This window comes from Bos grunniens, chromosome X, assembly GCF_055505025.1.
Source record: "Bos grunniens cultivar Pamir isolate PY7600 chromosome X, Bosgru_T2T1.0, whole genome shotgun sequence".
NCBI classification, from domain to species: domain Eukaryota; kingdom Metazoa; phylum Chordata; class Mammalia; order Artiodactyla; family Bovidae; genus Bos; species Bos grunniens.
In genome coordinates, this window is record NC_141194.1 from 114,546,720 (window position 1) to 114,562,097 (window position 15,378).

The following is a 15,378-nucleotide window of genomic DNA, read 5'->3' on the forward strand; positions in this document are numbered from 1 at the left end:
GGCCAAAGTATTGGAGTTTCAGTCTCAGCATTAGTCCTTCCAGTGAACACCCAGGACTGGTCTCCTTTGGGATGGACTGGTTGGATCTCCTTGCAGACAAAGGGACTCTCAAGAGTCTTCTCCAACACCACAGTTCAAAAGCATCAATTCTTCAGCACTCAGATTTCTTCACAGTCCAACTCTTACATCCATACATGACTACTGGAAAAAACATAGCCTTGACTAGAGGGACCTTTGTTGGCAAAGTAATATCTCTGCTTTTCAATATGCTATCTAGGTTGGTCATAACTTTCCTTCCAAGGAGTAAGTGTCTTTTAATTTCATGGCTGCAATCACCATCTGCAGTGATTTTGGAGCCCAGAAAAATAAAGTCTGACACTGTTTCCACTGTTTCCCCATCTTTTTCCCATGAAGTAATGGGACCAGATACCATGATCTTAGTGTTCTGAATGTTGAGCTTTAAGCCAACTTTTTCACTCTCCTTTTTCACTTTCATCAAGAGGCTTTTTAGTTCCTCTTCACTTTCTGCCATAAGGGTGGTATCATCTGCATATCTGAGGTTATTGATATTTCTCCCGGAAATCTTAATTCCAGCTTGTGCTTCTTCCAGCACAGCATTTCTCATCATGTACTCTGCATATAAGTTAAATAAGCAGGGTGACAATATACAGCCTTGACATATTCCTTTTCCACTTTGGAACCAGTCTGTTGTTCCATGTCCAGTTCTAACTGTTGCTTCCTGATCTGCATATAGGTTTCTCAAGAGGCAGGTCAGGTTGTCTGGTATTCCCATCTCTTTCAGAATTTTCCAGTTTCTTGTGATCCACAGTCAGAGGCTTTGGCATAGTCAATAAAGCAGAAATAGATGTTTTTCTGGAACTCTCTTGCTTTTTCGATGATCCAGTGGATGTTGGCAATTTGATCTCTGGTTCCTCTGCCCTTTCTAAAACCAGCTTGAACATCTGGAAGTTTACAGTTCACATATTGCTGAAGCCTGGCTTGGAAAATTTTGAGCATTACTTTACTTGCGTGTGAGATGAGTGCAATTGCGCAGTAGTTTGAATATTGTTTGGCATTGCATTTCTTTGGGATTGGAATGAAATCTCACCTTTTCCAGTCCTGTGGCCACTGCTGAGTTTTCCAAATTTGCTGGCAAATTGAGTGTGGCACTTTCACAGCATCATTTTTCAGGATTTGAAATAGCTCAACTGGAATTCCATCGCCTCCCCTAGCTTTGTTCATAGTGATGCTTTCTAAGGCCCACTTGACTTCACATTCCAGGATGTCTGGCTCTAGGTGAGTGATCACACCATTGTGATTATCTGGGTCGTGAAGATCTTTTTTGTAGACTTCTTCTGTGTATTCTTGCCACCTCTTCTTAATATCTTCTGCTTATCTTAGGTCCATACCATTTCTGTCCTTTATCGAGCCCATCTTTGCATGAAATGTTCCCTTGGTATCTCTAATTTTCTTGAAGCAATCTCTAGTCTTTCCCATTCTGTCGTTTTCCTCTATTTCTTTGCATTGATCACTGAGGAGGGCTTTCTTATCTCTTCTTGCTATTCTTTGGAACTCTGCATTCAGATGTTTATATCTTTCCTTTTCGCCTTTGCTTTTTTTTTTTTTTTTTTTCTAATTTTATTTTATTTTTAAACTTTACATAATTGTATTAGTTTTGCCAAATATCAAAATGAATCCGCCACAGGTATACATGTGTTCCCCATCCCGAACCCTCCTCCCTCCTCCCTCCCCATACCATCCCTCTGGGCCGTCCAGTGCACCAGCCCCAAGCATCCAGCATCGTGCATCGAACCTGGACTGGCAACTCGTTTCCTACATGATATTTTACATGTTTCAATGCCATTCTCCCAAATCTTGCTTCTCTTCTTTTCACAGCTATTTGTAAGGCCTCCCCAGAGAGCCATTTTACTTTTTTGCATTTCATTTCCATGTGGATGGTCTTGATTCCTGTCTCCTGTACAATGTCAGGAACCTCTGTCTATAGTTCATCAGGCACTCTATCTATCAGATTTAGTCCCTTAAATCTATTTCTCTCTTCCACTGTAGAATCATAAGGGATTTGATTTAGGTCATGAACCTCTGTCCATAAATTTAGCTTTTAGAGCCTTGTAATGCTATTCTTGTGTGCTTCATTTTTATGCTACATGGAGGCCACTCTGAAAAGCTGGATGGTATTCCAAACTTTGTTTCAGTTCTGAAACTTTTGACATGCTTATTCTAAACATTTTGTGTGAATTGGTCAGGGGTCTTTCTAGTATATTAGAGTTTTAGAGTTCTTTTTTTTCCGCTCTCCTCTCTCTGAGATCTCCCCTTTATAGTTGAACTGGTGAGAGATACTTGCCTTCTTTTGTCTCATGTTGAGCTGGGGAGTGACAAAATGCAAGCTTCCTTACTCAGTTTTTGCTATTAACAGTGGCAGTTTTTGCTGTTAACAGTGGCAGAGGAGAAAAGTGTTTCTCTGAGCTGACTGCTTGCAGTGATTGAGGGTCATGGTCCAGACTCCCTACTCAATCTCCATAGATACCATGGGGAGAAATCTTGGTGTGATGTTATGGTCTAACCATTATTGTGATATGTTTTGATAATGTACATGTATGGTTATATGACATTTTAATACTTACACTTTTCTACAAAGAAGTTAATATGGAGGCTTCCCTGTTATGCAACTGGACTCAGACACAGGTTGATTTAGCTATTTCTGTTGTTTTATAAGGTTGATTTCTTAATGGTTTGGAATTGTTAAAGCTTGCTTCTATTTCACATCCAGTCTGAAATCCCTGTGCAAATATATATAATACAAGTATATTATGCAAATACCCCTGAGTTTAAATAGTAATTCTGAATAAGCAATAATAGCACAGTGATTTGAAAGAACAAGAAAACTTGGGATTAGTTCAGTTTTATCGTTCTATGTGACATATGTTTTTTAGTTGAAGTATAGTTGATTTATAGTATCATATTAGTTTGGGGTTTACAGCATAGTGTTTAGTTATTTTGGCAGATTATATTCCATCATAAGTTATTACAAGGTAATAGGTATAATTCTTTGTGCTATAGAGGATATCCTTGACTGTTATCTATTTTATATATAGTAGTTTGTATTTCTTAATCCCATACCCCTAATTTGTCCCCCTGGCTTCCCTGTCCCCTTTGGTAACCACAATTTTGTTTTCTATATCTGGTTCCATTTCTATTTTGCATACATATTCATTTGTATTTTTAAGATTCCACATATAAGTGATATCATACAGTATTTATCTTTCTCTGTTTCATTAAGTATAATATTCTCTAGATCCATTCATGCTATTGCAAATGGCAGAACATTATTCTTCTTTATGGCCAAATAATATTCCACTGTATATAGGTACCATATCTTCTTTATCCATTCATTTATCAATGGGCACTTAGGTTGCTTCCATGTCCTGATGTAAATAGTGCTGCTATGAACATTGGAATGCTTGTATCCTTTCAAATGAGTGTTTTCATTTTTTTTTTTTTTAGATATATACCCAGGAATGGAATTTCTGGATTATATGATACTTCTATTTTTAGTTATTTAAGGAACCACCATACTGTTCTCCATGGTGGGTACACCAAATTACATTCCCACCAACGGTCTACACATCCTCTCCAAAATTTCATAATTGTAGACTTTTTGGTGTGAAGTGATATCTCATTGTGGTTTAGATTTGCATTTCTGTACTAATTAGTGACATTGAGCATCTCTTCATGTGCCCATTACGCATATGTATGTCTTCTTTGGGAAAATATCTATTGAGGTCTTCTCATTTTTTGATTGGGTTGTTTTCCTGATATTGAGATGTATGAGCTATTTGTATATTTTGGGTATGAACCCCTTGTTGGTTGCATCATTTGCAAAATACTTTCTCCCATTCTATAGGCTTTTTCCATTTTCCATTTGTTTCCTTTGATATGCAAAGGCTTTTAGGTTTAATTGGTGAGGAGTTCTCACTGTGTCTGCTTTAATTGTCGCTTCTATATATCTTGTAAAGAAATGAAGGGAGGGCAGGTAGGTCAGACCTTCTGAAAATAGGGAAATGCCATTCTGTATTTTCTCCTCCCCATTGACTTTGTGTGTGTATGGAAAGAAGGGGTACAGTTGGGTGGGACAGTGTGAGAGATAAAAGAGAGGGTACAAAGTTCAGGAATATGGAGGGCATCTATGGGAAAGCAACTCTTCTGTCTGGGAAGTAGGCACTGCATTTCTCCACTCTGTGTTGGGAATGGGGGATGTCCTGATTCCTCCATCCTGGTATGCTTCCTTAAATCACATCAGGGAGTTTCATGGCCGACTGGTGTTTATGCAGTTTTAGGGCCAACCTCCAGAGAATTCCGAATTGCATTCTACTCCAGAAAAGGAAAGGGCTCCATCCTGCCCGCTCACACCCTCAGCAGCCTCCTTTAGGCATGGATTACTCGAGGTGCCCCCTCCCATCTTCCTAGAGCTCTATGCTATTCCAAGGGCTAAATCAGATCATGGGATCAGGTCATGCAGCCCAGAAAGGGCCACGCAGGGACATGCAGGCTGACCATGGAAAGATCTGTGCTCTTATCTACTGCACTATACTGGCTCTGGAGACTGGCAGGAGGGGAGGGAAATGCATTGGCTGGAGCTTTTCTTGATGCTGTGATTCTTCCAGGGATGTCAGTTGTGACATGTAGGCCATTTTCAACTTCATGTTTCCAAAATGGTATGAGTGGGACAGAATGGTGTCCTGGGATAGTTGGAGGTGTCTGTGCAACCCTCATCAAAACACTTTGCTGTCTCCAAAGACCTGTGCAGGTAATTGGTCTCATGAAGTATTTCTCAGGCACAGTCAGAAGTCTTTGAAAAATTCACCTGTTGCACTGAGTCCTGCTCCCTTCAGTCAGAGCTTTCAATTAGAAGGGTCTCTGAGAATTAGGAAGCAAGGGTGTTGTGTGAAGTTGGCTCTGAAAGCAGATATAGGGCAGTTATTTGTCAGGGTGAGAGGGTGGAGGTGTGAGCACATCAAAGTTATATGAAATGCTTTCCTTTCTACACCCTCAGGTATTTCTTCCTCATAACAAGTAACATGGACAGTTTCCATCCACCAAGTCATTGGTTCACAATAGCATTCCCTATTATTTTACACTGTTTGAATTAACTCTTATCCCCGAGAGAGGTATTTCCTAGGAATTCTTAGTATTCTGTGTGTTTGTGGGGAGTGGCTCCCCTTTGTAGTCCCTCACTTTGTGCATTTAAGAATAATTTCCCCAGAGTCTATACTAGTATTTGGGGGTCCTTGAAATCCCTACGGGCTTATTTACACTTTTGTTGTGAATATGGACATTGTCTCTCATTGGGAAGTGTGGATCACAGGCTAGTGTCCTTACATATTCCCAAAATTCCAAACATATTATTTTATGTTTATATGAACTCTTAAAACCTGTGTCCTGCTATGAATGAGCTGGGAGGGGCATCTATATCCCTCATAGGGGCCTGTACTCATCCATGGCAATTGGATCCCTGCCTGTAACTTGTCGGAATGGTGGCCATGATGCTGATGGAAGGCTGATGCCCAGCAAGACCCTGCTTTCAAGGCACTTGCAGTCAGGATAGGGGAGGAAGAGACTGGTGTCCAAACAGGTGAAATGAAAGGAGGTCATGCCAGAGTTGGAGTTCAGTCCTCTCCCTCCCCATTCACAAGGGCATGTGGGAATGAAGACCCCTGGCTTCAGACTCTGGTTTCTCAGCAAGATAAAGTGAAACCACTGTCTCTCTGTCCTCAGTTGCTTGTTTCCACTTGGGTAACACAACTGGGTCTTTTTTGTCTTCTTCTTCCCAGGGCACAGTTGACACAGTGCTTGCATTATCAATACGATGTCCCTTCCTTCTTGATGGTAAACACAGAGTGTCTTACAGCCCAAGGTGCTTGAGTTTTCATGAGATGTGGATACCCCAGCACTGCTGTAGAAGGGACAATGCCCTATCCTACCCAAACATGGGAAGGGTAGCACTGGAAGAATGAAAATAGGTAAATAGGGAGATGGGGGCTTCTGAATGAACAGGATGGAATAACAGCCAGGAGAAAAAAAAAAGGATTTTCCCAGAGGAAGGGCATGCTTGGTGATGGTCTTTGATTGTTCAGTTTTCCTTTGATGCTTACTTCATCTTCTCCTGGTTCATCTTCTCCTGGTTCACAAAGCAAGTTCATAACCCTCTGTGGGGAATGACACAGCATCTCAATGGTGGTGACTGTGATTCCTGATCCTCACTGCTCTTCAGTTGATTTGCTGAGGCAGCTGGTGGAAGTGAGGCAGGAGATGGAAGGAAAAGGAGGCCTAGGAACCTTGCCACCCTCTGTGTCCTGGTAACGCCCCCCACCCCCAAGAGGGGCAGCAGCAAGAGTGACAGTGATGTGGGTGGGGGTGTGGGATGAAGGCAAGTATGGGATCCTGTGTTTCCCCAATTCATCTGACTGGCATGGCAGCCACTCATATTGATTCATCAGTCCTGACTTTTTCATTTTCTCCCTTCCTATGCCCTTAAGTCTCAAACATACTCCTCTGATACAAGCTGCTGGCTGAAGATATCTCAGAGCTGCCACATAGTTGCTGTGCAGTTCAAGTCAATCAGCTCAAGCTCCTGTCCCAAAAACCACTCCAACTGCAAATTTTGTCAACACAAGGAAACCTGCCATTCGTGGTCAATTAGGTGAGCTCTAGTGCATTTTGTCCTCTCTATCAAGCAACACTGAAGATGGGGAGAGGGAGGACTAGATGATTAATAGAACAAACAACTTCCTCTCTCACTCAAAATGGAGACACATAAACTAACAACTCAGTGTTTTCAAGCAATTGACTGGAAAGCATGTTAGGAATCTAGCAATATTTGGTCACAAACTACCCAGGCTCCTTCCAACTCTAAGCAAAAAGTATGATTAATGAAGTGAAACATGACTTACGTCAATAATTGTGAAGACATTTTAAAGGTGCTTCATTCCTTTATTCCACCATACAAGCTCTTGGTCCTTGAATCCTAATCAACAGCTTGATGATCTTTGTTAATTAGAGAGCCCCTTACCCCTGCTTTGTTTCCTTGGTGGCTCAGACGGTAAAGCGTCTGCCTGCAATGTGGGAGACCCGGGTTTGATTCCTGGGTTGGGAAGATCCCCTGGAGAAGGAAAGGCAATCCACTCCAGCACTCTTGCCTGGAAAATCCCATGGACGGAGGAGCCTGATAGGCTACAGTCCATGGGGTCGCAAAGAGTCAGACAAGACTGAGCGACTTCACTTTCACTTTTCACTTTACCCTTGCTTTTACCACAGCAAACTGTGAGGTTTCTTTTTAAGAATAACAAGAAAGGCATACATGGTAAATAAATATGGAAATACATTATGGTTTGGTAGATTGTTATGTCAATACACAGTGAATCTTGTGTCCCAGTGGACACACCGTTTAGTAATAGGATTTTTCTCCTCTTCCTTTCAGGGCTTGAATTTATTTCCTTACCTGGTGATTTTAGGCTGACTTTATAACTTGTTTCTCTCAATGGGAATATTCAGGTGTGACACTGCTTATCTTCCTTGGCTCAGCCTTAAGATATTTGAGGTCTCTGCCTTTGCCATTTGGAAACTTGAGCTCACTATGTTCCAAAGAATTCGAGAATGGACAACCAAGTGGAGAAGAAGCCCAGCCAGCCTTACTGTTCCTGTCATTCTAGCTCAGCAGACTGCAGTCACAGGGGTGAGCCCAGTAGAAGAGACTCCAAATTGACTTAAGAAGTTATGGGAAATAGCAAGTGATTCCATTTGAGGCAATGAGGTTCGGGATGGCTTGTTCTGCAGCCATAGGTTGACTGTTGACTGTGGTATCCTTTAACCAAATGGGCAACCCTGGGATCAGACTGCTTATTTGGTTCATAACTGTTTGCAATTAATATAACTTTTCCAAGCTTTAATCTTTTTTGACAAATGTGGCATAAAGATACATACTGCCTTATTGGTGGTTTTAGGTGATTAAGTGATATAATACATGTGTTTAACCAATTCATAGTACTGCCACTGTAGAACAAATTCTAAAGGTAAATGAGTGTTGGAAATGACTATGTCTAATTGAAAATTTTACTATGTCTTACTTTAAAGTTTTATTTATTTTTAAAATAAATTTATTCATTTTAATAGGAAGCTAAATACTTTACAATATTGTAGTGGTTTTGCCATACATTGACATGAATCAGCCATGGGTGTACATGTGTCCCCCATCCTGAATCCCCCTCCCACCTCCCTCCCCATACCATACCAATGGGTCATCCCAGTGTACCAGCCCCAAGCACCATGTCCCATGCATTGAACCTGGACTGGCGATCTGTTTCACATATGATAATATACATGTTTCAATGGCATTATCCCAAATCATCCTACCCTCGCCCTCTCCCACAGAGTCCAAAAGACTGTTCTATACATCTGTGTCTCTTTTGCTGTCTCACATATAGGGTTATCATTACTATCTTTCTAAATTCCATATATATGCATTAGTATACTGTATTGATGTTTTTCTTTCTGGCTTACTTCACTCTGTATAATAGGCTCCAGTTTCATCCACCTCATTAGAACTGATTCAAATGTATTCTTTTTGATGGTTGAGTAATATTCCATTGTGTATATGTACCACAGCTTTCTTATCCATTCGTCTGCTAATAGACATCTAGGTTGCTTCCATGTCCTAGCTATTATAAACAGTGCTGTGATGAACATTGGGGTGCACGTGTCTCTTTCAATTCTGGTTTCCTCAGTGTGTATGTCCAGCAGCAGGATTGTGGGGGCATATGGTATTTCTATTTCCAGTTTTTTAAGGAATCTCCACACTGTTCTCCATAGTGGCTGTACTAGTTTGCATTCCCACCAACAGTGTAAGAGGGTTCCCTTTTCTCCACACCCTCTCTAGCATTTATTGCTTGTAGACTTTTGGATCGCAGCCATTCTGACTGGCATGAAACAGTAGCTCATTGTGGTTTTGATTTGCATTTCTCTGATAATGAATGATGTTGAGCATCTTTTCATGTGTTTGTTAGCCATCTGTATGTCTTTTTTGGAGAAATGTCTATTTAGTTCTTTGGCCCATTTTTTGATTGGGTCATTTATTTTTCTGGAATTGAGCTGCAGGATTTGCTTGTATATTTTTGAGATTAATTCTTTGTCAGTTGTTTCATTTGCTATTATTTTCTCCCATTCTGAAGGCTGTCCTTTCACCTTGCTTATAGTTTCCTTCGTTGTGCAAAAGCTTTTAATTTTAAGTAGGTCCAATTTGTTTATTTTTGCTTTTCTTTCCATTACTCTTGGAGGTGGGTCATAGGGGATCCTGCTGTGATTTATGTTGGAGAGTGTTTTGCCTATGTTTTCCTCTAGGAGTTTTATACTTTCCTGTCTTACATTTAGAGCTTTAATCCATTTTGAATTTATTTTTGTGTATGGTGTTATAAAATGTTATAGTCTCATTCTTTTACAAGTGGTTGACCAGTTTTCCCAGCACCACTTGTTAAAGAGATTGTCTTTTCTCCATTGTGTGTTCTTGCCTCCTTTGTCAAAGATAAGGTGTCCATAGGTGCATGGATTTATCTTTGGGCTTTCTATTTTGTTCCATTGATCTATAGTTCTGTCTTTGTGCCAGTACCATACTGTCTTGATGTCTGTAGCTTTGTAGTATAGCCTGACGTCAGGCAGGTTGATTTCTCCAGTTGCATACTTCTTTCTCAAGATGGCTTTGGCTATTCTATGTTTTTGTATTTCCATACAAATTGTGAAATTATTTGCTCTAGTTTTGTGAAAAATACCATTGGTAGCTCTGTAGGGATTGCATTGAATCTATAAATTGCTTTGGGGAGTATACTCAGTTTTACTATATTGTTCTTCCAATCCATGAACATGGTATATTTCTCCATCTATTTGTGTCCTCTTTGATTTCTTTCACCAGTGTTTTATAGTTTTCTATATATAGTTCCTTTGTTTCTTTAGGTAGATATATTCCTAAGTATTTTATCCTTTTCGTTGCAATGGTGAATGGAATTGTTTCCTTAATTTCTCTTTGTGTTTTCTCATCGTTAGTGTATAGGAATGCAAGGGATTTCTTTGTGTTGATTTTATATCCTGCAACTTTACTATAGTCATTGATTAGCTCTAGTAATTTTCTGGTGGAGTCTTTAGGGTTTTCTATGTAGAGGATCATGTCATCTGCAAACAGTGAGAATTTTACTTCTTTTCCAATCTGGATTCCTGTTATTTATTTTTCTGCTCTGATTTCTGGGCCAAAACTTCCAAAACTATGTTGAATAGTAGTGGTGAGAGTGGGCACCCTTTTCTTGTTCCTGACTTTAGGGGAAATGCTTTCAGTTTTTCACCATTGGGGATAATGTTTGCTGTGGGTTTGTCATATATAGCTTTTATTATATTGAGGTATATTCCTTCTATTCCTGCTTTCTGGAGGGTTTTTTTTTTTTTATCATAAGTGGATGTTGAATTTTGTCAAAGGCTTTCTCTGCATCTATTGAGATAATCATATGGTTTTTATCTTTCAATTTGTTAAGGTGGTGTATTACATTGATCGATTTGTGAATACTGAAGAATCCTTGACACTAACCTACAAATTTTATATAAGCACAGTTAAATGTATGCAGTAGTGCACATCATATTTTTAAATATTATATCCGCATTATGGTATTATTGGTATTTACATTCCTCATAATCTTTAGGGTTTTTTTGAATTGTTATACAATGAATAGAAATTAACCTCCTAATTAGGAAAAAAAGGTTAATAAATGCAGTTTTTCTTTGGCAGGATCCGGAAAGAAGAATACTTTGGAAGAATATATTTTAAAATTTTTGGCAATTATTTTCCCAATTTTGAGATTCATGAACCTGTTTAGATTCCTTGCCTTTCCATTTTCCTTCCTCTCAACCATAAGTGTAAGCTTGTTAGAAATTTTGAAGATAAATTAAAATATGAACTTTAAGAACATGACAGTTACTATTTAGCAAGAAATTTCCCAAAGGAACATAACCACTAAGTATTAGCTGAAGTTGTGAGGATTTGAGGGGCAATGATGTGGGCCTTTTGATTATATATGATTCAATATCACCTTTGTTTTTATTTAGCATATACATCCCTCCTCAACTATAATCATTGCATAATTAAACTGCCCAAACTCAACATCTATATAAATTTCATTTATTATCTCACCAGTTTGTGACTTGACAAGAAATAACTTGGTATTTGGTGGACTTGGCTAAAAGTGAATTTGTTCCAATTGTGTGTCATCATGCTCCAGAAACCAAGAGGTGAGCCTGTGAAAGGTTGTTGCTGAACCATGAAAGACGCTGGGATTCTTGGCCTCCGGAGGAGAAGAATTCAATCTGGGGCCAGAGACAAGGCTTGATCACTCAGAGCTTTTGTGTAATAGAGTTTTTTAAAGTATAAAAGGGATAGAGAAAGCTTCTGACATAGACATCAGAAGGGGGCAGAAAGAGTACGCCCTCACTAATATTAGCAATGGAGTTATATACTTTTAATTAGTTATTACAGTGAATCAAAAGTATGTCTGGAGGATGTAAAGACCTTACTAGACCCAGTCCCATAACTTACATTTTAAGATGACAGGATTAGCCAGAGTTGTTTTTTTTTTTTTTTTTCCCCAGAAACTGCTCAAACAGGATACATTATTGTTATATAATCCTAAGGAATGTAGAGGGAAAAAAAAAGTTTGTCCTTTCCTCCTCCTTGAAAATTCCAGACCCCTCTCTCCTTGGGGACCCCCGCACTTCTTATCAACCTGCCTAGGAATTGTCTCTCTCGCCTGGACATGTCTTTCTCAGGGTGCTTGCAGAGGTATAAGAGAATTTTCAGAAATATGCATGAAGCCTAATTTGGAACTGCTATATCATCAACTGGTAATTTATTCTGTTTACCAAGAAAGTTTATGTGGCCAAGGTTAGAGTCAAGGGGTGGAAAAGGAGCCATACCAAGCATGAAAGTATATTAAAAATTTCATACATGGTAAAGGGAATGGGTACAGCAAGGGGTGAAGTGTTGAAGATATGTTTACAGTTTGCCATATGAGCCTTGTATCTATTTATTGTATTATAAAATATATTCTCTTTGAATGGTAGACTAGCTTTATTTAGGCTTATGCAATACATACTTTTCAGAATAATTAAAATCACTTATTAGTGTATAAGGTTATCTTTAAAATTTTCAAGCTAAAATATCAATAATACTGCATATATAATTGTAAACATATATTGATGAAAGTGAAAGTGGAGAGTGAAAAAGTTGGCTTAAAGCTCAACATTCAGAACACAAAGATCATGGCATCCAGTCCCATCACTTCATGGGAAATAGATGGGGAAACAGTGGAAACAGTGTCAGACTTTATTTTTCTGGGCTCCAAAATCACTACAGACGGTGACTGCAGCCATGAAATTAAAAGACACTTACTCCTTGGAAGGAAAGTTATGGCCAACCTAGATAGCATATTCAAAAGCAGAGACATTGCCAACAAAGGTTCGTCTAGTCAAGGCTATGGTTTTTCCTGTGGTCATGTATGGATGTGAGAGTTGGACTGTGAAGAAAGCTGAGCACCAAAGAATTGATGCTTTTGAACTGTGGTGTTGGAGAAGACTCTTGAGAGTCCCTTGGACTGCAAGGAGATCCAAACAGTCCATTCTGAAGGAGATCAGCCCTGGGATTTCTTTGGAAGGAATGATGCTAAAGCTGAAACTCCAGTACTTTGGCCACCTGATGCGAAGAGTTGACTCATTGGAAAAGACTCTGATGCTGGGAGGGATTGGGGGCAAGAGGAGAAGGGGACAACAGAGGATGAGATGGCTGGATGGCATCACTGACTCGATGGACGTGAGTCTGTGTGAACTCTGGGAGTTGGTGATGGACAGGGAGGCCTGGCATGCTGCGATTTATGGGTTTGCAAAGAGTCAGACATGACTGAGCAATTGATCTGATCTGATCTGATCTGATGGCTAAGCAAAGTATTAAATTGAAAGTTGCTCAGTCGTGTCTGACTCTTTGTGACCCCAAGGACTCTATAGTCCATGGAATTCTCTAGGCCAGAATACTGGAGTGGGTAGCCTTTCCCTTCTCCAGGGATCTTCCCAACTCAGGGATCAAACCCAGGTCTCCTGCATTGCAGCAGATTCTTTACCAGCTGAGCCACAAGGGAAGCCCAAGCAAAGCAAAGTATACATTATTTCAATTAACAGAATAACATTTTGAAGTAGTTATCTCTACCTCTGTTTAAGAAAAGGAAAAAATATGAGGGTAATAGGAAGTAATATGAGGCAAAAGGGTAATATAATTTGCCCAAAATAGTATTGCTAGAAAGTGGCTGAGAGAGCATTCTAAAAACATGGCTGCCTCCTTCCTAACCCAATAGTCTTTTACAATAAAGTGAACTGTTTTTAAGCTAATATCTTCTAATTTACTCTTTTTTGGTAAATATTAGAATTCTTACATCATGTTTTATTAAACCCCAGGTTGGACTAAATATATAAAAGTTATGTACCCTTTAGTTTCCTATTTGAACATATTGCTGACTCTCAATCCTTATTGCATATGACATTGATATTTTCATGCTGAGAATGACACTATTTGTTGAGGAAAGAATTACAAAGTGCTGCAAAGCCATTGGTCACTTCTCATGTGTCCCTGTGGCCTCATTCTTATTTTTATGTGTGTAGGGAACATACAAGCAGGGTTGTCCCTTCCCGCATTATTTCAGGTGCATGTGGGAAAATAATGTGCTTTGTGTATGTGAATCCCCTATGCAATTTTGAAAAATTACTCCCTTGTCCATATTTCACCAGAACTAAAATGAGATGCCCAAGGTACATGTTCATAGTGTTTAACATCTGATCAGCTTCTTGTGATGCCTCTTATTTCAATAAAATCCTTGGAATGTTTCCAAATACAGTCACATCAATTCCCAGAATTCTTATAAAAATTTGCTTTTAATATGATCCAAAGATTAAAGTGAAGAAAGTGATATGTAAGCAAAACATTATTATAGTGGTGGCTGGAAGCAAGCATTTGTGGCATCTCAAACTAGTCCATTGTTATAGTAACATTTATTTCTCTTTTCCTGTGTGGAAATATACTCCAACCCATTTTTAATGCTTGTGCCATGTGAGTCACTATGTTAAGCATGGGGAAAACACATGAATAGACATGAAGAGAGACATTTATGGGTTAAGGATAGCTATTATCAGAGCAATAATGGAGGTATAAAAAGTGATATGGAAACATAAGATAGCAAGATATGACAGAATGTCATAAACTAGCTTTTGAGGTCTGAATAGGATTCTGCAATGGTACAGGTAATAAGCATCCATGGGTAACAGATCAGCAAAAACAGATGAAATGACACAATGCGCAAATGTGGAGGCAAATAAAGTTGTTTGGATAGGAAAAGATGCTTGATATAATTTCCATTTTTTAAAATATACCAAGGCTTGTTTTGTGGCCTAGAATGTGGTATATTCTGGAGAATGTTTAATGTGCACTTGTAAAGATTGTGTATTCTAGTGTTAAGAATGTGTATTCTATTGCTTTTGGATGAAGTGTTTCATATATTCAAAGTCCATGTGGTCTAATGTGTCATTTAAGGGCTGTGTTTTCTTACTGATTTTTTGTCTGAATAATCTGTCCATTGATGTAACAAATGGAATGTTAGAGCCCCCCCCATTATTGTATTTCTGTCAATTTCCCCTTTTATGGAAGTCTGGATGCTATTAATATAAAACTCCTATTGTAAAACATTGGAAGAACACTCTTTGACATAAATTGCAACAATATTTTTTTTTGCACCAGTCTCCTGCTGCTGCTGCTGCTAAGTCACCTCAGTCGTGTCCCACTCTGTGCAACCCCAGAGATGGCAGCCCACCAGGCTGCCCTGTCCCTGGGATTCTCCAGGCAAGAACACTGGAGTGGGTTGCCATTTCCTTCTCCAATGCATGAAAGTGAAAAGTGAAAGTGAAGTCGCTCAGTCGTGTCTGACTCCCAGCGACCCCATGGACTGCAGCTTACCAGGCCCCTCCATCCATGGGATTTGCCAGGCAAGACTACTGGAGTGGGTTGCCATTGCCTTCTCCCACCAGTCTCCTAGATAATGGAAATAGAAGCAAAAAATAAACAAATGGGACATGATTAAACTTAAAAGCTTTTGCACAGCAAAGAAGGTTACAAACAAAAAGACAACCTACAGAATGGGAGAAAACATTTTCAAATGATGTAACTGACCAGGGGTTCATATCCAAAATACATAAATTATAGCTCTTAGAGCCCAATATGAAAAAACAAAGAACCCAGTC